General features: G+C 43.4%; 10 non-coding genes across 10 annotated transcripts; 8 read left to right on the forward strand and 2 right to left on the reverse strand.

Moving 5' to 3' along the window:
- Window positions 1–582: 582 nt before the first annotated feature.
- Window positions 583–668, reverse strand: trnay-gua (transfer RNA tyrosine (anticodon GUA)). Its single transcript is given in 2 exon segments — window positions 583–618; window positions 632–668. It is a non-coding gene; the product is annotated as a tRNA-Tyr (tRNA).
- A 3,223-nt stretch (window positions 669–3,891) lies between these two features.
- trnaa-agc (transfer RNA alanine (anticodon AGC)) lies at window positions 3,892–3,964 on the forward strand. Its single transcript has one exon. It is a non-coding gene; the product is annotated as a tRNA-Ala (tRNA).
- Window positions 3,965–5,690: 1,726 nt separating this feature from the next.
- On the forward strand, window positions 5,691–5,763 carry trnaa-agc (transfer RNA alanine (anticodon AGC)). The gene has a single exon. It is a non-coding gene; the product is annotated as a tRNA-Ala (tRNA).
- Window positions 5,764–6,156: 393 nt separating this feature from the next.
- Window positions 6,157–6,229, forward strand: trnaa-agc (transfer RNA alanine (anticodon AGC)). Its single transcript has one exon. It is a non-coding gene; the product is annotated as a tRNA-Ala (tRNA).
- A 1,569-nt stretch (window positions 6,230–7,798) lies between these two features.
- Window positions 7,799–7,871, forward strand: trnaa-agc (transfer RNA alanine (anticodon AGC)). The gene has a single exon. It is a non-coding gene; the product is annotated as a tRNA-Ala (tRNA).
- Window positions 7,872–8,548: 677 nt separating this feature from the next.
- trnaa-agc (transfer RNA alanine (anticodon AGC)) lies at window positions 8,549–8,621 on the forward strand. The gene has a single exon. It is a non-coding gene; the product is annotated as a tRNA-Ala (tRNA).
- Window positions 8,622–8,814: 193 nt separating this feature from the next.
- trnaa-agc (transfer RNA alanine (anticodon AGC)) lies at window positions 8,815–8,887 on the forward strand. Its single transcript has one exon. It is a non-coding gene; the product is annotated as a tRNA-Ala (tRNA).
- Window positions 8,888–21,257: 12,370 nt separating this feature from the next.
- Window positions 21,258–21,330, reverse strand: trnak-cuu (transfer RNA lysine (anticodon CUU)). The gene has a single exon. It is a non-coding gene; the product is annotated as a tRNA-Lys (tRNA).
- Window positions 21,331–21,468: 138 nt separating this feature from the next.
- On the forward strand, window positions 21,469–21,542 carry trnan-guu (transfer RNA asparagine (anticodon GUU)). The gene has a single exon. It is a non-coding gene; the product is annotated as a tRNA-Asn (tRNA).
- A 569-nt stretch (window positions 21,543–22,111) lies between these two features.
- On the forward strand, window positions 22,112–22,185 carry trnan-guu (transfer RNA asparagine (anticodon GUU)). Its single transcript has one exon. It is a non-coding gene; the product is annotated as a tRNA-Asn (tRNA).
- Window positions 22,186–22,774: the final 589 nt, after the last annotated feature.

Genomic DNA, 22,774 nt, shown 5'->3' on the forward strand with positions numbered 1-22,774 from the left:
GGCACATTTCAGACATCCCAAGTCTCCCTGAAGTTCAGGGAGTCTCCCTGATGCCTCGGGTTGGGTCAGATAAAATAACTCTGATTTTAGACTATGCTAGTTGCTAGGATTTTTTTAAATTGACAATGCTGGACAGAGAAAGATAATGACTCGTGCGACATGCGTGGAATACTTCAAATAGATTGCGCGAGCACAATTCGCAGTAGAACGCCCTGCAGTCCCAGGAAAAATAGTAGGCATGTGTTCCATGCAGACTGGACAGAAAGGACATGAACATAAATGTTTCAACACCAATGCTGTTTTTTGTCGGGGGTGTCAAGGGTCGATACGAATGCCCCTGATATGAGTTTTTGAAACTTGGGATGTCTGACATTTATTTACACTGGCCTGGGCTCACGTGAGGAGTCTGGTGTGGCTAATTTAGCCTGGCGACGCCATCCTATGTACTCAATCCAAAGACTGTGGAGTCAACAGGCTATGGCTGAAAAGTAGATACGCCGCTGAGACATCTAAACGGAAACTAAATAATGCCAAATAAATGTATTGTCGATAACAATGTTGTCTGACTGAGAAAAGGAGACCTCCTTCGAACCGGATTCGAACCAGTGACCTAAGGATTTCAGCTGCAATTCTACAGTCCTCCGCTCTACCAACTGAGCTATCGAAGGGGCTGATGGGATGTGGCAAGCCGTTTCAAGATATACACGCGAATTTTGTGTTGCCGAGAGCTAAACTCCAACTGACTTAAGCAACATTGACAATGTGTTGCGTTCATGTTGCCGAAAAATATCTAGTTATATTGCATTATAACGATGCACAGAATGCCTGTAATCCCGTATGTTTGCTGCAATTCTGTTAGCAGTAAAGTTAGCATGTTCCGAGTGCTAACATGGTAGCCACACCGACATCAGACAGCCATGCATGCATGTGTGATTTCCACTTTTGTGAGGAGAGGTCAGCGTCAGACTAAAATGGCTTAAAGTTTTGAATTATATTAAGCATGTTTATTTCCTCAAGAAGAACGATGTATTGCTGTGGGGGTGTTTTCTATGCAAAGCAAACACGCCCGTGATGCTTGTAAGTATTTGCGAAGTATTGCCAATGATGATAGAATAATAATACAATCATAGAGGTAGAACATAATACTCTTGTATGCAATTGTTCAGTCAACATTAGCTGTCTGCAGCTCTGATGTGTGTGACGATGAACCCTAGAATCACGTTTTATGGTAAGACACCCAGGTTTAAACTAAAATGGCAGGGTCAAAGTTCGATTAGGCATTTTTGTGCGCAGACCTATTTTTGTGTTTATCACGCCTGCACGGAAATTGAGAGGGAATACCCTTTTCCCATGAGCACAATAAGCAGCACTAAACTGAACAAATTTTACAAATACAGTACACATTAATTAATTTCCCAAGCAGGTTTATTCATGGTTTTGACACGTTTTATAGCATAGCTTACTACAGTATAAGTTCCCCATTTCTCATTTTCGTGAGCAAGCACACACACACTATTGCAGCATATAAACTTTGTAGATGGAAAGTATATGTGTACTGTACCTACTCTACCTACTCATTTAATAGAAGTGGCATGCCTTATTTTCCTCACAAGCCTTGCATTGCCATGGAGCCATTTCATTAGCTTTCATGTTTATCTTTTCCATATGGGTTACATAGTTATGCCATCCTTGTCCTCACTTATCTGACACACATGATTTTGTTTCCTTTGTCCACAGACTGAGGCAATCCTTTGAGTCGAGAATGGAGCACTAGTCATCATTGTGAGCACCACTGGGATACAACATGACAAGGTAACCCTTCATGTCCGAGTCAAAGGACGAGATACAGTACAAATCAGCATGAGGGAAAAGTGGTATGGCGTCTTTTCACCTCATTGTCATGTTCAAATAATCACATTTTGATCATGTGTATTTACAACAACTATGTATTAAGAGCTCAAGAGAGAAAGCAACACCAGTGTCCACCAGAGACCAGTGTGTTACTGTATGTGTACACCAGAAACACCGAAAGTGACCAAGTAGCCGAGGTCATTGAAGAAGATTCGCCAGGAATTCACTAAATTCTGGATGCGATATGAGCATGTTTGATTTAGCTTGTCTGCCTGGAACGTTTGAAGACATTAAAGGAATTATCCGGAGTTGGAACAAGTTTGCCTCATTTTTTCATGTTTGGGATGAAATACAGTCACTCTAGAGCAAAATCAAGGCAAAAGAATGCGTTTTGAGAAAGTTTGATAATATCACGTTAGCCTCGTTAGCCATATCAGCTATGCAATATGAAAGATGCGGGCATCGTTTTTCGGCGGTTACACACATTTCAAAAACACAACATTTTAAAGTATTGCACAGCTCAAAACAACGTCACACTTACCTCGTAATGTGTTGAGGGTATCCACACATAAACCGAAGTGTCCAAAGTCCTTCATGTATTCTTGAAAGGTCTGCAGAATGTGTTTTGTGAAGCTACTACCTTGAGAATATCTAAATTATGGTCAAGACAACTATTTGACACTAAAGCCCACCAAGAAGATTGCCGAGTGCGTCGCACCATCAGCTATGATTATTTCCATAGCGAGTAACCACAGCTGATGGTGCGACGCACTCGGCAATCTCCTTTGTGGACCAATCTCCTTTTGTGTCAAATAGTTGCATGGCCGTAATTGTAGTTGCATGCCCCCCCCCCCCCCGCAAATTAGCTCAATTCGCCGTCCCACCATAGAGAAATAATGACTTCTGTTGCACTGGTGGCTTCAGTCGTGTTTGGTGTACATGGGTCAAAGACGTCCAACATGAAATTGTCCTTCAGTGCCAACGGATACGTTTGAATACTGTAACTGTAAAAAAACATGATTTTAAAGGTTTTTTTCAAGTGAATGCATGACAGCCAAGCCAAAAAAATAATTGAAAAAAAAAACATGTTTTTTGCAGTAACAGTAAGCAAAAGTATACGCTGCACTGAAGGACAATTTCATGTTGGACGTCTTTGACCCACATGCACAGTTAAGGTCATATTAGACTTCTGCAACTGCGCTCGTCAAAACTCGCGTGGGAGTGGCCACGAACCAACATTGTATTCATGCATCTGCGAGTTCTGCGAGGTCCGAGGTCTCGTCGCGAGCCACATTTGAAATTGCGCGATTAGGCTACTTTTACTACATTGTAAGCACTGCGGTCATTATTAAGCAATATTGCTTTCTATCCTGGTTAGCTAGGTATTTTCAAACAAATTGCAAAGGCAATGCACTGGTATTATTTGACATACCCAGTCTGTTTTCACGAGCAGAAAATGCAAGCATGTAAAGACAGTTGATTCTGCCAATGTGTGTTTACATTCGGTGGAGGAACGGTAGTAAAACCGCAGGCATTGTGCCACGACTGTTCAACTGATGCATTGTTTGTTACTTAGGTTGTAGCTTTGTGTATTTACACACATTTACACACAAGGTATTAATAAAGTTTTTAACAGAATACAGCTCTGCTCTCGCAAACTACTGGCATTGCGCTGCCACAAGAACAGAACAAGGAAGTAGCGAGACGACCAATCATAGCGCCTTTTTGTCTGCGTACTCCGCGTTCGTCTGACGGATAGTTAGAATTTTTTCGAGGCGCTCGACGACGGGCGCAGAGCCTGTACTCGCATAGACAGAAAACGGACGGACGCAGAGGCTATGCGTCCGAAGCATAAATCTAGCTTTACAGTAGCCTACTTGGAAAACACTGTGGCAGCTGCAAGTTTTCAGTCCGTCCAGTAGGTGGCAGCAGACATCCTGTCAGAGCAGAGCAGTGTATCTCTGCAGCACTACCACCATTCGTCTCAGTCACTGTCAGCTGTCAGCGTGTCGTTAATCACTGTTGTCACCCTGTTCTTAAGGGGAATTAGCTCAAATGGTAGAGCGCTCGCTTAGCATGCGAGAGGTAGCGGGATCGATGCCCGCATTCTCCAGGCTTTTTCAGTGCCTCCAGTGTCGCTCACAGACCCCACAACACTCTTTGCAAAGAAGCTAGACCATATCACACTCTGCAGAACCTCTCTCACATGGACAACTGTCTGTCGCAGCAGGAGATGAAATGAGAGTTTGACTAGACCAGTGCAAAGATCTAGTAGCCTCTTACTGCAGCAGGGGTCGCCGGCGACCCTATTCACTTGCTTAAAATGCTTAACTACATCATAACAACATTGCTGTGACATTACAGAGAGCCATAGTGCTGCGCTAAGGGGTTAATCAAACATGACATCTGTTCATCAAACATGACTTCTGCTCTGCTCTGTTCTGTTCTACTACTCTGTTCTATTCTATTCTGTTCTTCTGTTCTGTTCTTCTCTCAGGGAGTTATTTATTTGCTACAGCAGAAAAAGATACAGTGTGAAAAGTTTAACCTCCGTTCCTTACACAGAGTTGTATGTGGTATGGCCTCTGTCAATAAAATCTTAAAATAGTCAGATGCATTCTGGATGTCCGACCATCCCCTTAGATTGAAAAAGAAAACAAAAATATTAATATTTAACAGTATAAATAGTCTTAATAGTCTCTTACCTGCACATATCTACCAAACATTTTACCTGAAAATGTCTTTACAACATGGTTGACTGGTGGAATATACAGTACAGGCCAAAAGTATGGACTCACCTTCTCATTTAATGAATTCTCCTGATTTTTGTGGCTATTTACAGAACTTAGTGCATTTTCAGGGAGGGCATCAAAACTGAATGAACACATGTATAATGTTTCGTGTCACAAAAAAATGAAAATATATTTAAAAATAACAACAATTTTTTAAAAAATATCAAAAAATGTCAAACGGTGACGTCAACACAGCAAAACTGAGGGCCTCACATGTTTTCAACAAGCTTATATTTCTGTCTATTTTCAAGTAAAAATACCCAGTCAGTCGAGTCAATTTTAATTGATACAAGCAATACAAGAGAGATTTTCTTGATCTGATAATGAGTCACTTGGTCAGCATAGCTGGTTATCTAGGTGAAACAGTGACAAAGTAAAATAAAAGTGAAAAACCCTGCCACAGATTCCCTCCAACACATGTTTGACCACTGCAAGTAACTGGCTGTGACTCAATATCAGATCAAGAAAATGTCTGTAAAATGCTTGTACTGGTAAGTGTTTCAAACTAGGTTTTAGGTCTCAAAATGCTAGTTCTACAATTCCATTGAGTTATTGGAGGACTTTAATGTTCAATTAGGATTGACATGACTGACTGGGCATTTTTATTTGAAAATTGACAAAAATAAGCTTATTGAAATGTGTGGGGCCATCAGTTGTGCCGTGTTGACGTCAGGTGGATAGACAGCTGACATTGCTGTTGGACAACAGTTAGAATGATATTTTTTGGTAAGCACGTAATTCATCATGTGTTCAAGCACAGTTTTGATGCCCTGCATGAAAAAACAACGAAAATCCACGAAAATAAAGAGAATGCATGAATGAGAAGGTGAGTCCATACTTTTGGCCTGTACTGTAGATGTCTGACACTGTAATGGCAAAAACAGCACTGTGTGGCAATGAGCAGTCTCTTTACCTAGACTGTCCAGTAGGTGGCAGCAGACATCTTGTCAAAGCAGAGCAGTGTATCTATGCAGCACTACGACCATTCGTCTCAGTCACTGTCAGCTGTCCGCCTGTCATTAATCGCTGTTGTCACCTTGATCGTTAGGGGAATTAGCTCAAATGGTAGAGCGCTCGCTTAGCATGCGAGAGGTAGCGGGATCGATGCCCGCATTCTCCAGAAAAGGCCTTTTCTCAGTGTCCCCTGACCCCACATAGCTCTCTGCACATGAGCCAGTCCATTACACATTCTGCAAGGCCTTCACGTTCACATCTACTGCTCACTGCATGACCTCTAAGGAGATTTTGACTAAACAAGAGTGAAAAGATCTAAAATATCTAAATAATCTAAAATCAAATAGTCTCTTCCACAGGTATATGGAATAGGTTGTTTTCTGCAAAAGCAGCACATGCTGTAGTGAGGAGCAGTCACATTACCTAATCCGTCCAGTAGGTGGCAGCAGACGTCCTGTCAAAGTAGAGCAGTGTGACTATGCAGCCCCGCTGTCATCAACCGTCTCAGTGACTATCAGCTGTGACCTGTCGTAAATAGATGTTGTCACCCAGCTCTTAAGGGGAATTAGCTCAAATGGTAGAGCGCTCGCTTAGCATGCGAGAGGTAGCGGGATCGATGCCCGCATTCTCCAGAAAAGGCTTTTTCAGTGCCTCCAGTGTCGCTCACAGACCCCACAACACTCTTTGCAAAGAAGCTAGAACATATCACACTCTGCAGAACCTCTCTCACATGCACAACTGTCTGTCATTGCAGGAGATGAAATGAGAGTTTGACTAGACCAGTGCAAATATCTGTTCATCAAACATGACATCTGTTCATCAAACATGACTTCTGCTCTGCTCTGTTCTACTACTCTGTTCCATTCTATTCTGTGCTGTTCTTCTCTTAGGGAGTTGTTTATTTGTTACAGCAAAAAAGAGACAGAGTGAAATGTTTAACCGCCGTCCCTTACACAGAGTTGTAAGTTATGTGGTATGGCCTCTGTCAATAAAATCTTAAAATAGTCAGATGCATTCTGGATGTCCGACCAGCACCTTAGATTGAAAAAGAAAACAAAAATATTAATATTTAACAGTATAAATAGTCTTAATAGCCTCTTACCTGCACATATCTACCAAACATTTTACCTGAAAATGTCTTTACAACATGGTTGACTGGTGGAATATACAGTACAGGCCAAAAGTGTGGACTCACCTTCTCATTTAATTAATTCTGATTTTTGTGGCTATTTACAGAACTTAGTACATTTTCAGGGAGGGCATCAAAACTGTGAATGAACACATGTATAATGTTTCGCCTAACAAAAAAATGAAAAAATATAAAAAATAAAAACAATTATTTAAAAAATGCCAAACAGTGACGTCAACACAGCAAAACTGAGGGCCTCACATGTTTCAACAAGCTTATATTTCTGTCTATTTTCAAGTAAAAATACCCAGTCAGTCGAGTCAATTTTAATTGATACAAGCAATGCAAGAGAGATTTTCTTGATCTGATAATGAGTCACTTGGTCAGCATAGCTGGTTATCTAGGTGAAACAGTGACAAAGTAAAGTAAAGTAAAAGTAAAAGTGAAAAACCCTGCCACAGATTCCCTCCAAAACATGTTTGACCTCTGCAAGTAACTGGCTGTGTCTCAATATCAGATCAAGAAAATATCTGTAAAATGCTTGTAGTGGCAGGTACTCAAAATGCTAGTTCTACAATTCCATTGAGTTATTGAAGGACTTTAATGTTCAATTTGGATTGACATGACTGACTGGGCATTTTTATTTGAAAATAGACAAAAATAAGCTTATTGAAATGTGTGGGGCCATCAGTTGTGCCGTGTTGACGTCAGGTGGATAGACAGCTGACATTGCTGTTGGACAACAGTTAGAATGATATTTTTTGGTTAGCACGTAATTCATCATGTGTTCAAGCACAGTTTTGATGCCCTGCATGAAAAAACAACGAAAATCCACGAAAATAAAGAGAATGCATGAATGAGAAGGTGAGTCCATACTTTTGGCCTGTACTGTAGATGTCTGACACTGTAATGGCAAAAACAGCACTGTGTGGCAATGAGCAGTCTCTTTACCTAGACTGTCCAGTAGGTGGCAGCAGACATCCTGACAAAGCAGAGCAGTGTGACTATGCAGCACTGCCACCAACCGTGCTCGTCATTCTGTCGTAAATCCCCATTGTTGCCTGGCTCGGCAGGGGAATTAGCTCAAATGGTAGAGCGCTCGCTTAGCATGCGAGAGGTAGCGGGATCGATGCCCGCATTCTCCAGTGAAAGCTTTTTAAGTGCCTCCAGTGTCGTTCTGTGACCCCTCAACACTCTTTACAAAGAAGCAAGACCGTAACAGATCTCGCATGCAGATGCCACTCACTCTAGGAGCATTTGACTAGACACGTGATAGATACACCTAACATGACTTAATCTATTCTATTCTGTTCTACTTTGTGTTGTACTCTGTTCTGTTCTATTCTGTTCTATTCTATTCTATTCTATTCTATTCTATTCTATTCTATTCTATCCTGCACTGTTTTCTGCAAGGGAGTTGTTTATTAGCAAACGAGACTGTAAAATAATTATCTCCCTACACAGACTTGTATATTCAGATGTGTGTTGGGTGCCTGACCAACCCTTCTGTTAAAAGAAGCCAAAAAATATCAATATTCACATGTCCATCGTCTCTTGCCGTCACAATTTTACGAAGCATTTTACAGGACAAGTCCCATCACAGCTTTGTAGTGACTGGTTGAATATGGTTGTTTTCTGCAAAAACAGCACGTGCTTTAGTGAGTAGCTGTCAGTTTACCTAATCCGTCCAGTAGGTGGCAGCAGACATCCTGTCAAAGTAGAGCAGTGTGACTATGCAGCCACGCTGTCACCAACCGTCTCAGTGACTATCAGCTGTCACCTGTCAGCCTGTCGTAAATTGCTGTTGTCACCCTGCTCTTAAGGGGAATTAGCTCAAATGGTAGAGCGCTCGCTTAGCATGCGAGAGGTAGCGGGATCGATGCCCGCATTCTCCAGAAAAGGCTTTTTCAGTGCCTCCAGTGTCGCTCACAGACCCCACAACAGTCTTTGCAAAGAAGCTAGACCATATCACACTCTGCAGAACCTCTCTCACATGCACAACTGTCTGTCATTGCAGGAGATGAAATGAGAGTTTGACTAGACCAGTGCAAAGATCTGTCGTAAATTGTTGTTGTTGCTCTTCTCGTAGGGGAATTAGCTCAAATGGTAGAGCGCTCGCTTAGCATGCGAGAGGTAGCGGGATCGATGCCCGCATTCTCCAGAAAAGGCCTTTTCTCAGTGTCCCCTGACCCCACATAGCTCTCTGCACATGAGCCAGTCCATTACACATTCTGCAAGGCCTTCACGGTCACATCTACCACTCACTGCATGACCTCTAAGGAGATTTTGGCTAAAGAGGAGTGAAAACATCTAAAATCAAAACGGTTCTTACACAGGTAGACGGTGAACAGCAGCAAAATACCACGGCATGACGTTTCCAGCCTTGATGGAAATAAATCAAATACGTGCGAGATGCCTGAACAACCCCTTTGTTACAAATGTGGCTAAAATAGCAGTACACACATGTGCTTTGCCTCTTGGCGAAATGTCTCATCACAGCAGCATTAGTAGCTGAAGGATTATGTTTTGGGAGTGGAGCTGACGAAAGACCTGCATTGTATCTTGTAATCTATTACTTGTCAATGTGTAACCTTCGTCCAGGGCTGTACTGGGACCAAAAGGGAGACACAGGCATTAGATAGACAGACAGACAGACAGACAGACATCCGATTTAGAGCAGGTTTGTGAACATGCCTACTCGCACCCAGTGGGGTCATTTGCTTCTTTTTTTCCATGGGGCCCCACCAGTGGTCTGTGTTGTTTGACTACACTTTGAGTGCACTTGTTGACATTGCCTTTGCTGCACTTCCCACTCTGCACGGCGATCCACTTAACCGCCCTTTCAAGAACATTCTGGGTATGTTTCCTGTATAACCAGGTGTTTGTTTTAATGCATTCTAATGTGTAGTTGTGTGTGAATGAGGTGTGTGTGTGTGTGTGTGTGTGTGTGTGTGTGTGTGTGTGTGTGTGTGTGTGTGTGTGTGTGTGTGTGTTAGGGCTGGGCAATATAACGATATATATCGTTATCGTGATATAAAAGTGTATATCGTGACCTTTCTCCTATATCGTTTATATCGTGATAGTAATTTTATCAGTTGTATACAATTGAATATCATTTAATTACATTTCATGTCGTCACAATACACACTATAAGTTCATGTAACTGAAAAAATAACAATAAAAAGATCCATTTTAAAGAAAGGTTGTTTTGCGACATGAAAAAATAAAGAGAATAACTGAAAACGTATGTAATTGTGCTATATCGTGATATATATCGTTATCGTGATATAAAGTAATCCATATCGTGATATAGTTTTTTTTCCATATCGCCCAGCCCTAGTGTGTGTGTGTGTGTGTGTGTGTGTGTGTGTGTGTGTGTGTGTGTGTGTGTGTGTGTGTGTGTGCGTGTGCGTGTGAGAGAGAGAGAAATGTGTGTGCGTTCCTGAGTGTATACAGCAGCCTGGTGAGTTTCTGTGTGTTTGTGTTTCTCTGTGTACGTGTGTGTGTGTCCATTCTTGTGTATGTGTGCATGTGTGTGTGTTCCCTTGCTGTATGTGGTGGGGGCGTTGCATAATGTGTGGTTTGTGTGGCTTGAGGTTGAGGCTGGGGGATGAGGAGATGAGCCAGTCTCAGGAGCTGTGATGGGTTTGAAGCGCCTATAGTGCCCTCCCAGCTGGCCCCTACAGACATACACATGCAAACACAACAACAGATGTTACACAAACACAATGCATAAACAAGTGAAGCCCAATGACTTACAACTACTATAAGCTTACTATTCCACACATTATGTTTCTTACGACAAGGGCACTGTTTAGTTGAGAATAGTATAAAATAGAGAGAATAAGAAAAAAAAAAAGCTTTTGGCAAAACCAAAAAAACACACGTCCACGCCCAGCAGCACCCAGGACTAAAGATGTACATGGTGTCTAGGATGTTTTTTCGTGTGTCTCAGTGAGATAAAAAAAAACCTAAAGCTAGCTGAATTTAACCAGTCACCATACACCTCAGAAATTCAAAGCAAAAATGCAGTAGCTGAATTGTTGCTGAAAATGCGTTACTGTGATTTTAATGACATACACTCACACCGGACACTATATTAGGCACACCTGCCCAACTGTTCATTGACGCACATTTCTAATCAGCAAATCGCATGGTGGCAACTCAGTGCATTTAGGCATGTAGACAGGAGGTTGCTGAAGGTTCTGTTTCCACGTAGCAGGATATTTTTTTAGCAGGGTATTTTTTTTCTCCTGTTTAGGTGTAAATGCAACACGTGGATCAAAATAAATAGGATATTTTTGAAGCCTGCTTTTTTATATCTGGATTTTAAAATATCTGCTATGTGGAAACGGAAGGCCAAAACCAATGTAACCAGCAGAAAAAATATCCACATATAAAAATGTCCTGCTACGTGGAAACAGCTCTGCAGTTTAAACCGAGCGTCACAATGTGGAAGAAAGGTGATTTACGTGACTTCGAACATGGCATGGTGGTTGGTGTCAGACGGGCTGTTCTGAGTATTTCGGAAATTTTTGATCTACTGGGATATTCACGTTTAAACATCTCTTGGGTTTACAGAGAACTGTCCAAAAAAGAGCCAATGTCCAGTGATTGGCAGTTTCTGTGGGCGAAAATGCCTTGTCGTTCCCAGAGGTTTAGAGGACAATGGCCAGACTGGTTGGAGCTGATAGAAATGCACTAGTAACTCAAATAACCATTCGTTACATCAGAGGTGTGCAGAAGAGCCTCTCTGATCGTGCAACACGTCGAACCGTGAGACAGATGGGCTACAGCCTAGTCATTTTGGAATTGTACCATACTGTAGTGATTCATCGTCACAACAGCAAGAGTAAACGGTTTATGTGAGCGGGCCAGAAGTTGTACTGTACGTACTGTACTTTACTGTATGTAATGTACCGGTACTGTCAAATTGTATGTCATCAATGTTAAATCCACCGTTAACTAAAGGTGGCATTGTTCATCATAACAAATTACCACTGAGCTTTGTATTCGCATGCAAAAAGACTTGAAATTGTAATAAGATGCTATCAGGAGGAGGAAAAGAAAGCTTTAGGACCTGTTATTATTATTAGTGACATACATTGATTAGGTCACAGAGGGTGCTGTGAATTTTGTATTGACACATCACTACTGTTAAGAGCTTAATAACGCTACAGTTCATTTGCAATATAGCAGGTGTGTGTGTGTATGTGTGTGTGTGTGTGTGTGTGTGTGTGTGTGTGTGTGTGTGTGTGTGTGTGTGTGTGTGTGTGTGTGTGTGTGTATGTGTGTGTTGTAATCAGCCTCGTTGATAATTGGTAGAAGTGTGCACAAGAGTAAGATTTAGAGAGAACATCAGATGGAAAATGCAGGGATGAGAACTGCGCGAGATGATGCCATGTGTGTGTGTTAGGGCTGTAACGATACACTCGACTCACAATTCGATTCGTATCACGATTTTTGACCTACGGTTCGATACACCACACGATTTCACATTTTCCAATATTATAAAATAAAATTATGAATAAAAACTTTGATAGTTTATAGGAACAATATGTTACAAGACGCTATAATATATTTTTTAAAGTTTACATGTGATAATGATGATGATTTGAAGCTTGGAAGCAGTATCACTTAATATCATTAGATTTTTTTTCTGGACTGATGGGAAACAAAACTTTGAAAGGGCGTATCACGATACTGCCTCCTTGTATCACGATACAGTATCGTGACTCTGTGTATCACGATTTCTCGGTTCGATACAATATCGTTACAGCCCTAGTGTGTGTGTGGATGTTTTTATTTGAAACCGCGTACTTGTGGGTGACTGAGCAGAGCGATGATTGATTGGAGCTGGAGAAAGAGTAGGATAATAGAGGAAAAAAGAGGGATGAGAAAAGTCTGAGATGAGCATGAAGGAAGGAAGGCGTGGGAGGATGTGATGTGTACGGGGTGGGAGTGGGAGTGTCTTCTGGGGGTGTTAGTGAAACCAGGCGTGGGTGCTTTGCTCAGCTCTGCTCCAGCGCTGACTTTTTGTCCACACACTACAACCACCCCCACAGCCCACCCCAACCCCCTCATCCTCAGCCCCATCCCCAGCCATCTCATGGCCCCAACCCTCCCTCAGTTGTGCCGTAATCTTCAGTCTGACACGCGGGGGGAACCAGAAACCTACAACCAGATGCCCCCAGGAGGAGTCCCGACTGGATCTGGGTCCTCAGTTGAGCTGCCCCTCCCCTGAGCTGAACCACATGAGAGGAAGCTGCTGTGGTATGGTGGGGGTTGGGGGTGGTGGTGGGATTAGGGGGAAGGAGAAAAGGGGTATCTACGACCAAAACATATCTGTACTCTTTCTTGTGTGTGTGTGTGCTCTCTCTCTCTCTCTCTCTCTCTCTCTCTCTCTCTCTCTCTCTCTCTCTCTCTCTCTCTCTCTCTCTAATGGTCTCAAATATTTCTGGTCTCCATGGTGACATGTTTCTTTGCCCTCGTCTCCCTCCTGACCAGCCCTAGTTAAGCACCATCACACACACATTTTCACACACACACACACACACACACACACACACACACACACACACACACACACTCTGTCTCTCTCTGTCTCTCTCTCTCTCTCTCTCTCTCTCTCTCTCTCTCTCTCTCTCTCTCTCTCTCTCTCTCCCCACACACACACTTTGCTTTGACACCCCCCCCCCACACCCACTAACATTCCAGAGGTCTCAGTAGTGTGATCATGACCTTAAAGGTGTACCAACAATACAAAGGCCAAAGGCCAAAGGTCAAGACCTGACCTGAGAGAGACATGCTGGTGAACACAACTGACCCCCTCAGCAGAGCAGGCCAGATCAGGGCCTCAGGAGTTTAGGTTTAGGTTAGGTTCCCCTCAGGAAAAGTAGGTCACCAGACCATAAGGAAAAGAGCATTCTATATACAATACACACATATAACTTCACATTAAAATAATATTTGCTGATGTTCTGTCACATCCATAATATGGAATTACCTTCATATATTTTTGAGTGAAAGTGAAAGCACACTTTTTTTAGGCCTCTAGCTCAGTGCTGCTCTTCACGCAACGTTTCCCAGTCACTCATTTAAATGGGTACGGATATCCAAACAGCCTTGGTGAATGTAAACCGAGACATCTCAAACACGTGCATTCGCTCAGTTGTGCGTGTGTGTGTATGTGTGAGAGAGAGAGAGGGAGAGAGAGAGAGAGAAGTATTTGAATGAAAACATTCTGGTCGGGGGTTGGCGGCTCTGAGTTGCATCCTCAGTTCCTTCTGTGTTTGATTGGAGGAGTGTGATGACCATGTCTTGGGGAGGAGGGGCTTGACTACCACATGAAACTGGAGGTGGCGCTGTGTTTGCCATTGAAGCATTACAGTCCTTTTGGGTAATGGAGGGGTGATCATCCCTCGTTTTCTAGTGTATACACAGATAGATGCCCTTGCACAGACCAACACACACACACACACACACACACACACACAATGCTGCCAAGCGCCTGTGATTAAACTTTAAACTGCTGGGTGAGTCACACCGTTAAACGGGCATGTTTATGGTCCCTACTGATATGTGTATCCGAAAGTGCAGCTGGATCCTCGCCTTGTAAAACTGGGTCAAACGTATGTGTATTCATTCACACTCTCCTCTAGATTCTCTCTCTCTCTCTCTCACTCTCTCTCTCTCCTCTCTCTCTCTCTCTCTCTCTCTCATACTCATACTCATACTCATACTCATACACATACACATTTTATGTACTTTATTTGATTCCGCATTACAAGTTAATATCAATAGGAACCAAATGTGATGAATAATCCAACAACTATTTGACCAATTAACATCTTGCTATGGGAGCATCATTAAGGGTACAGGAAACATCTTCTCCTCCAGATGAACATGCTCCCTATCACAGCTCTCTCACACGCACACACACACACACACACACACACACACACACACACACACACACACACACACACACACACACACACACAAGCAGTTGTCGTTCTCGTAAATTCACTTCTCATTTCAAAGACAATCAGAGAAAGCAGTCTCAGACGTCCGCCTCCCTTTCACAGTCTTAATCCTAGTGTACACTACCCTGTCTCAAGCAAAACATCCAGCACACACATATATTGGCGGAGACATATTTCTGTCATATCTCCAGGACAATAGAAGATGTACTGTAGTTATCTGAGACCCATATATGTACGTTAAAGGCTAATTTCCAGTTGTATTACTCTACCCTTTACTTGTCAGTACCAGAAGGCACATCTTTTTTTTCTTTTTTTTTAAAGGGACACTGTGTGAGATTTTTAGTTGTTTATTTCCAGAATTCATGCTGCCCATTCACTAATGTTACCTTTTTCATGAATACTTACCTCCACCATCAAATTCTAAGTATTCATTATGACTGGAAAAATTGCACTTTTCTTACATAAAAAGGGGGATCTTCTCCATGGTCCGCCATTTTGAATTTCCAAAAATAGCCCATTTTAGCTGCAAAAATGACTGTACTTGGACCATAGTAGAAAATATTTGTTTATTACTTAGTAAACTTTCATGTTAAGATCAAATTTGGCAATAGGCAGCCCAGTTTCAATGAGCAGCATAGTTGCAGGACCTTTTTTGACCATTTTCTGCACAGTGTCCCTTTACGTAAGCCATTTCCGAGATTCTGGGGGGTATTCCATGAACGTGGTTAAGCGATACACCTGGCTAAAGTTGACCTACAGGAAGGGCTAAACCTGCTAAAAGGTTCTTGGAAAACTCCCCTGGTCAGCTAATGCTTTGTTTGTTTGTTATCGTCTAACTTTGGAATGTGTTATTCTCCAAATTTCATTCCAAACGTTATGCAACATCAGCAGACACCTTACAACAGAACAGACCACAAAAAGAGAGAGAACATGTCAAAGCCACTACATTTTTGTGCTGTCCTTGTAGTATGTGTACCGCCAGTGTGTTGTTGAATGACTTAAAATGAATGACGTAAGTCATTAGAATAAGGCGAGAGGCCAGTGTTGCCAGGTTGGGCTGTTTCCCGCCCAATTGGGCTGCTTAGCATGGCCGTCTGCGGGTAAAAATGGCATTTAGCAGAAAAAAAGCCCAATTTTTGGTAATAGAAATCAATAAATGTAGTGATTCCAGGCGGGTTTTGAGCCTTTTTTTGAGCAGCCTCATCTGGCAACCCTGCGAGAGGCATGGATGAGTGAAGCAGGTGCCACGGACAGCCACAAACGCACATAATAAGCAACGACCAGGGGCGGGCAGGCAGGCGGGCATGTTAGTCAGTGGAGCGGTTGAGCATGGATGGCCTGCTGTGAAGGGGGCCATTCATTCCCTGGGTCATCTCCTGGCCCAGGCCCCAGTCACCACTGAGTCACCGCGTCACTACTAATTGGAACCGAATCGCAAGTGACCGCATTAGAGGGCCTCCTCTGTGTCAAACGGGGTCCTGCTTTCAATTTTGGGTGCCACACGCACACACGTGCGCACGCACGCACACATACACACACACACACACACACACACACACACAGTACAGCCAGAACCAATGGTACGCTTTTTGTTTAGTTGAGGACGCTCTGAGAGGAGAGCATGTGAGCGAATCTGATAGAGACACGCATAGATGGGCACGCACGCAGGCACACGCACACGCACACGCACACGCAGGATTTCAATTCTGTTTTCACTTTTGCTGAGTGAGTGCTTTGACTTTTACATCCACACATCATTACTGATGTTCATCAAAAATAATTCCATTCAGTTCAGTTCACCTTTGAATGAGTGTACCTTCCAGTTATTGGTCAGAAGAATTACGGGCTTTGTATGCTCTCGCAACAGCTAGCCTTTTGCAGATAGTTTTCATTCATGCGTCGAGATGGGATTTTAGGAGCTCGCCCTTTCCTCTCACAAACTGCCTGTGTGTGTGTGTGTGTGTGTGTGTGTGTGTGTGTGTGTGTGTGCCAGGGCTTAACACTAACACACGCCAGGTAGCCAAATGCGGGTGAAAGTCGGCGTTGGCTAGTAGATACCGAAGGTTCACTAGCCATTCTGGCGGGTCCGTCACTATTCTAAATGATGAGGCACCGCATTTTGTAGTTTTTTTTCCCCTCGGACCGTCTTTGCTACAAACGCAATGCAATGCGATTTCGCGAGCCTACAATACCCATGAAGCACCTGTGTCACGTGTCACCTGTGTCTCACGCACAAGAGGAATCTGATAGAGCTAGTCTTGCGAATATGAGTGGCAGCAGCGAGCTGCCTACCGGCACATCAGCATGTGTTTGGAAATGTCACTGAAAACCTTCACGTGAAAATAAAGTAGCGAAGTTCATCTCAACTGACCTGTTTTGGGATCTGTCATTAGTACAATGCATAGTAGTAGTGGACATTAAAATGACCAAGGCGAGAGGAGAACACCTCAGTCTTGTGAAAGTCTTGAGACTAATTAGCGCAGTGATAAGACAAGGACACATGCGGCATTAATAATGTTCGTTTTAAATCATTTTCTGATTTGCCTGTATGTCTTCATACCTTAATATTCCTCCATGTTTCTTGTGCCGTTGTTCCCGACTATCAAACGTGGCTTAAACAACGCGCAGTAGTAGCCTTCACAAAATCATGTCCCATGTCCCTTCGCATGTGCCCATCTTGCCTTGCGTCCGTTTATATTTCAAACAACTCAATATTAAACGGAATGAAAGGAAGTCGTAGCTCCTTCTGTAGTTACCGGCCGCATATGTGTGTGCCTTCTATTAGATAGCCTACTTTTATGAGAAAATATTCCAGAAGAGGTGTTATTCCACATCCATGACCGAGGACATGCGAAGCTTGGCAATGACTTCTACTTTGCGCATCGAAAGTGCCCTTCAGATCAAAGACGGAAATATTTTGCTCTCATGTAGGCCAAGGCCTAGCTTACATTTGTGCCCTTCCACAACACTGTGCTTGGTGTTTCTGCACGGCTATGCCATTCCTCAGATAAGTTAATCTGTTCTTATAGCATGCATGCATGCATGGACCAGTTAACAACAATTCTAGTTATTAGGCCCTATATTTTATTATATATTATATTATATTATATTATATTATATTATATTATATTATATTCGTCCCTATATTATATTATATTATTTATTTTATGTTATATTATCCTACATTACATTATTACAGCCTATTATATAATTCATTGAAGCTGCTATGATGGTTAAGAAAATTATGGCTAGTGAAAAGGCCCAATGGCTAGTGAGTCAGGAAAACCACTAGCCAAAATGGCTGGTAAGCGAAAAAGTTAGTGTAAAGCACTGGTGTGTGCGTGCGTGCGTGTGTGTGCGTGCGTGCGTGCGTGCGTGCGTGCGTGCGTGTGTGTGTGTGTGTGTGTGTGTTGACTCAAGCATGTGGAAACTATTGTGGGCCTGCAGAGAATGAAACTAAAGCACAAATGTAAGTGACTTGTGTGAATCAGCAGATCCTGAAATGTGTGTGTGTGTGTGTGTGTGTGTGTGTGTGTGGTGTGTGTGTGTGTGTGTGTGTGTGTGTGTGTGTGTATGCATGTGCCCGTGCTGTACTGTTAAGCAATGGCTTTTGGGAAGAGGGGAACTGACAGGAAACGTTCCTGATTATCCTGCTACGAGTTTGGCGATCGGGAATAGCGGGAATGCTGTCTGTTTCTGGGAAACGGCAACAGTGAGCGAATGCACTCTGATGATTTCCAGACAGCACTCGATACTGTTCATTTGTTTTTGGCTTTCCATACCCCCAACACACACGCGCACAATTTTGTATTTGGCACACTCATCGCACGCATTCACATGCAACATCATGCCGCGAGTCTGAGCGCTCAGGAACCGGAAAGTTGGTTCACAATGCAAACCGAGAAATACTTTTCGATGCGAACTGTGATGATGACAATGTGGACGTTAGCAGGTTCATCCGGATAATCAATGGGAAAAGTTCTGAGCCCGGTATGAACGCGGAAGGATCGCAGTTGAGCACTTTTTGGTGTGGCCTGAAGATAGAATTTGTCAGTCCATCATTGGATGTTTTTTGAGGGTTTGCACACAAAAAAATCTGTGGCATGTAATATTTTTTTGATCTGTGTAGTGAGTCGTTTGAGGTAAGCGCAATGGCAATGCAGCAGGGCTGACCCGTTGCATGCAGAAGCAGTTTGGATGCCAGCCAATGGTTCCACCCACAGGCTTCAACTTGCCTATGGTGCGACCCGAGACTATACATTTCATCTCATACTGTGGCTTGTCAGACCAGGTAGTTATGAATTATGGGCGGGCCCAGGCTAATGCTAGGCAGCATATGATGTAGAATCCGGCCTGCCGACAGGAGTAGTTAAAAGGGTAATTTGCCACAGGCCCAGGATAAGAGGGGGCCTAAAATTGGGACCCCGTGACGTTGTATGCATTTTAGTTGAGTTTGCCCCAGGCCTGGTTGAAGCCGTCATCGACTCTTTGTATAATGAGCAGATAACCAGTGACGCAGCAGACTGCCAAAGCCATTCAGCATTCCTTCTATCTCTCACCTCTCTTGTGCTCTGCGCGTGCACACACACACACACACACACACACACACACACACACACACACTCCCCTTCTTCCTTCAATTTCCTCCCCTCTCTTTTCCCTTGTCAAATGTCTGCGTGCGCAACAGGCCCTGCTGATTTATCTGTATAGAGAGCAGGTCCTAAGGGCATAGAAAACCTTCACTGAAAAAAAAAATGAGTGGAAGAAAAAAAAACGAGCAGAAACACAAATCTTGTGTGCTGCCAAAAGCCGGCCGATAGGTTGAATGATTTAATTTCACGTGTCATGTCTCTGGCCTGATGCATTCCCCAGACGGAAATGTAAGACGAATGATAAAATGGCTGATCACAAAAAAACATGCATATACACTCACATACACACATTGCATGCATTGCACACTGTTCCACAAAAACATACTGGAGCTGATCAACTCCAAACAAAGCCTTATGGGTGTATTACATCCGGAATGGCCAAGCGTTTCATATAACAGCACCATTGTCTCTCTCATCTCACATCGACCCCGAGAGCAGGAAGGATATTAGCAACACACGGGCATAGGGGCACAGGATGTTTTCATACATATTTGTCCATTTTATCCCCAGCGCAGCCCGCATGCAGATGACAGATCTATGAATGGACTGCGACCCTGGCTAGGGGTGCTGACAGAGGGTTACAAAGGGGACAGTTGTCCCGGGCCCAGGGAGAGAGGAGACCCAGAATTAGGTCCTCATTACTGTGTATGTATTGGGTTAGGAGGCCCTTTCAGACGAATTTGTCCTGTGCCCGTCCAAAGCTGTCAGCAGCCCTAACCCTGGCTATAGGCGCTGTTGTTGGCTACACAAGCTATAGCTGCCCTGCAAAATAGTGAAACTGTAGAGTAGAGTAGAGTAGAGTAGAGTAGAGTAACATTTATTGATCCCGAAGGAAATTTAGGTGTCTAGTAGCATACATACAAAAATAAATAAATAGATTATTTCACATTAAACATTCAGATATAAAAAAGTCTCTCATTGCAATAGTTATTACTGATTGTTGAAGGAGGGGTGGGAGGGGATGGAATGGGGGCATGGCCGGGGGGTGGGGGGGGGTGGGGGGGGGGTATGCAGTCCAGTCACCAATAACAATCTCTTTCATTGTGTTGTTCTGAGTTGTTGAGTTAAATAGGTGGATGGCCCTGGGGACAAAGGACTTACGCAGCCTGTCAGTCTTGCAGGGAATGGCGAGGAATCTGTGGCTGAACGCCATGGAGTACACTAAGGCAACTCTAGACTCTCTTGAGACACAAGAAGAAAAAATACTGTTCCTTTCTATTAAAGAACCATTTTGCCGGTATTTTAGGTAACCGATTTTTGAGTTTCCCCCTAATGCATTGACAGATGCATATTAAGACTGTTAATGTTTTGCACTTTTGTAAATACATGTTGTATACTGTAAGCTTACTATATGAAATGTATATACTGTACCTGTTGTATACCTGGCATTGGGACTACAGACTGAAATTAGCTTATTTGCAAAATGAAAAAGATCAGAGTTTTAGCTAGGATGAAATTGTAGTGTATTGGTACAGGCGAGGGAGCATAGCAACCGAGCGGGGGGATGTTGCAGAAGGTCATGCACATATGCATATGAAAGGCACCCTTCCGCTCTCCCTTCCTCACATTCGAGGTTCAAAGTTAGAGAATGGGAGATAATCACTTCAAGAGCCTACAAATCCTCTACTCTCTGCTCCCCTTCAAACTCGTCTCTCCATCCTAACTCAAAGTCACTGGTCTTCGCTGTTAAAAGAAGAAGCAAAGGCATTTTTTCATGTCTCAAAAATGAAACCAGTGCATGCACGTGTAGAACGAGCCGTAACGTTAAGTTTGCGCTAGCTAGACACACACACAGGCATTTTATTTATGGCTTCCCTGATTGCAACACAGGCTGTTTGCTTGTATGGCTGTTTCGAAGAGTTGTATAATCATACAACGGCCAAGGAAAAGCTTTCGCCCAACGTGGGGCTCGAACCCACGACCCTGAGATTAAGAGTCTCATGCTCTACCGACTGAGCTAGCCGGGCATGGAGCCTCCCTGCTGACTAATGCAGACAACCCATTGAGCAATAACTGTGCTGGTGTCGCTGCTGCTGCTGCTCGCTCGGCAGGAAGCCAGACAGAGGGAGGAGGTGTAACCGCATATGCATGAATGCCCTGCAGCTGTCTCTGTGGCGCAATCGGTTAGCGCGTTCGGCTGTTAACCGAAAGGTTGGTGGTTCGAGCCCACCCAGGGACGCAGCTCCTTTTCTCAGATACTGCTTGCCCCCTCCCGCACCCCCCACGGGTAAGCTGAAAGGAAACCAATAACACCCCCCTCCTGCCCACACTGACGCTGTACCAGAAGAGAAGGAGCTGTTCTGTCACATAACAACATGCTGATGATGTGAATGCGTAGACCAGGGGTGGGAAACCTTTTTCATTCGAGGGGTCACTTCAAATTTTATAAAGTCCTCCAAGGGTGTGTTATGAGCACAAACCAGAATTTCCTCCTGCACTTTAGCCTATATTGAAGGCGGCCACCTTTACAAAAGACCCCGCTTTTACTAGGTCCCCTGAAAATATAACTTAATCGTATTGCAAATATAATTTCTAACATTTCTTAACAAAACATGTCCTATTTCATGTGCAACTGCGTAACATTAAAATTATGTCTGGGGCTGGATAAGACGGCCTCAAGGGCTGTTAACGGCTCTTAAGACATACTAAGTTCCCCACCCCTGGCCTAGACTGTCACGGTGCATCATCATCTCCTATGTTCTGTGTTTAACATGGTACTCTGAGGTACTGAGAGGGAGAGAGATAGCTGTCTCTGTGGCGCAATCGGTTAGCGCGTTCGGCTGTTAACCGAAAGGTTGGTGGTTCGAGCCCACCCAGGGACGCAGCTCATTTTCTCAGGTACTTCCTGGCCCCTGCCGCCTCCCCCACCCTCCTACGGGGAAGCTGAAAGGAAACCAACTGGGTTACAACAGCCACAGTCCTATCCAGGCAACAGTCTCTCATCATCTCACTGGAAAATGAGCAGAGAGATTCAAGAAGTTCATTGTCATTGTCATTGAAGTAGGGATGCACCGATACCATCGGCTCCCGATACTGCTCATTATACTCGTACTCGTCAAGCACTTGCCGATACCAGCTACGAGTACTACTATTACTCAAAACAATGCAAAATCTTGTCATGTTCTGTGGACTTGAAATCAGCATGGAAAAAAGTGCCACCTCATACATTTACTAACATTTAAATCTACATGGAAATGGACAATGAAAATATCACAGGCGGAAAAAAAAAGGCCATGCATTTATTTTCATTACATTTTGGTGGTAAAAGGTATCGGTATCGGTACTCGGTATCGGCAAGTACACACATTAATGTATTCGTACTTTTATCGGTTTTCAAAAAAGTGGTATCGGTGCATCCCTACATTGAAGGCAACGAAATAGTGGAATTGAGGAAGACTGTGCTGCCTAACA

The sequence above is a fragment of the Engraulis encrasicolus genome, chromosome 18 (genome assembly GCF_034702125.1).
Source record: "Engraulis encrasicolus isolate BLACKSEA-1 chromosome 18, IST_EnEncr_1.0, whole genome shotgun sequence".
In the NCBI taxonomy this organism is placed as follows: domain Eukaryota; kingdom Metazoa; phylum Chordata; class Actinopteri; order Clupeiformes; family Engraulidae; genus Engraulis; species Engraulis encrasicolus.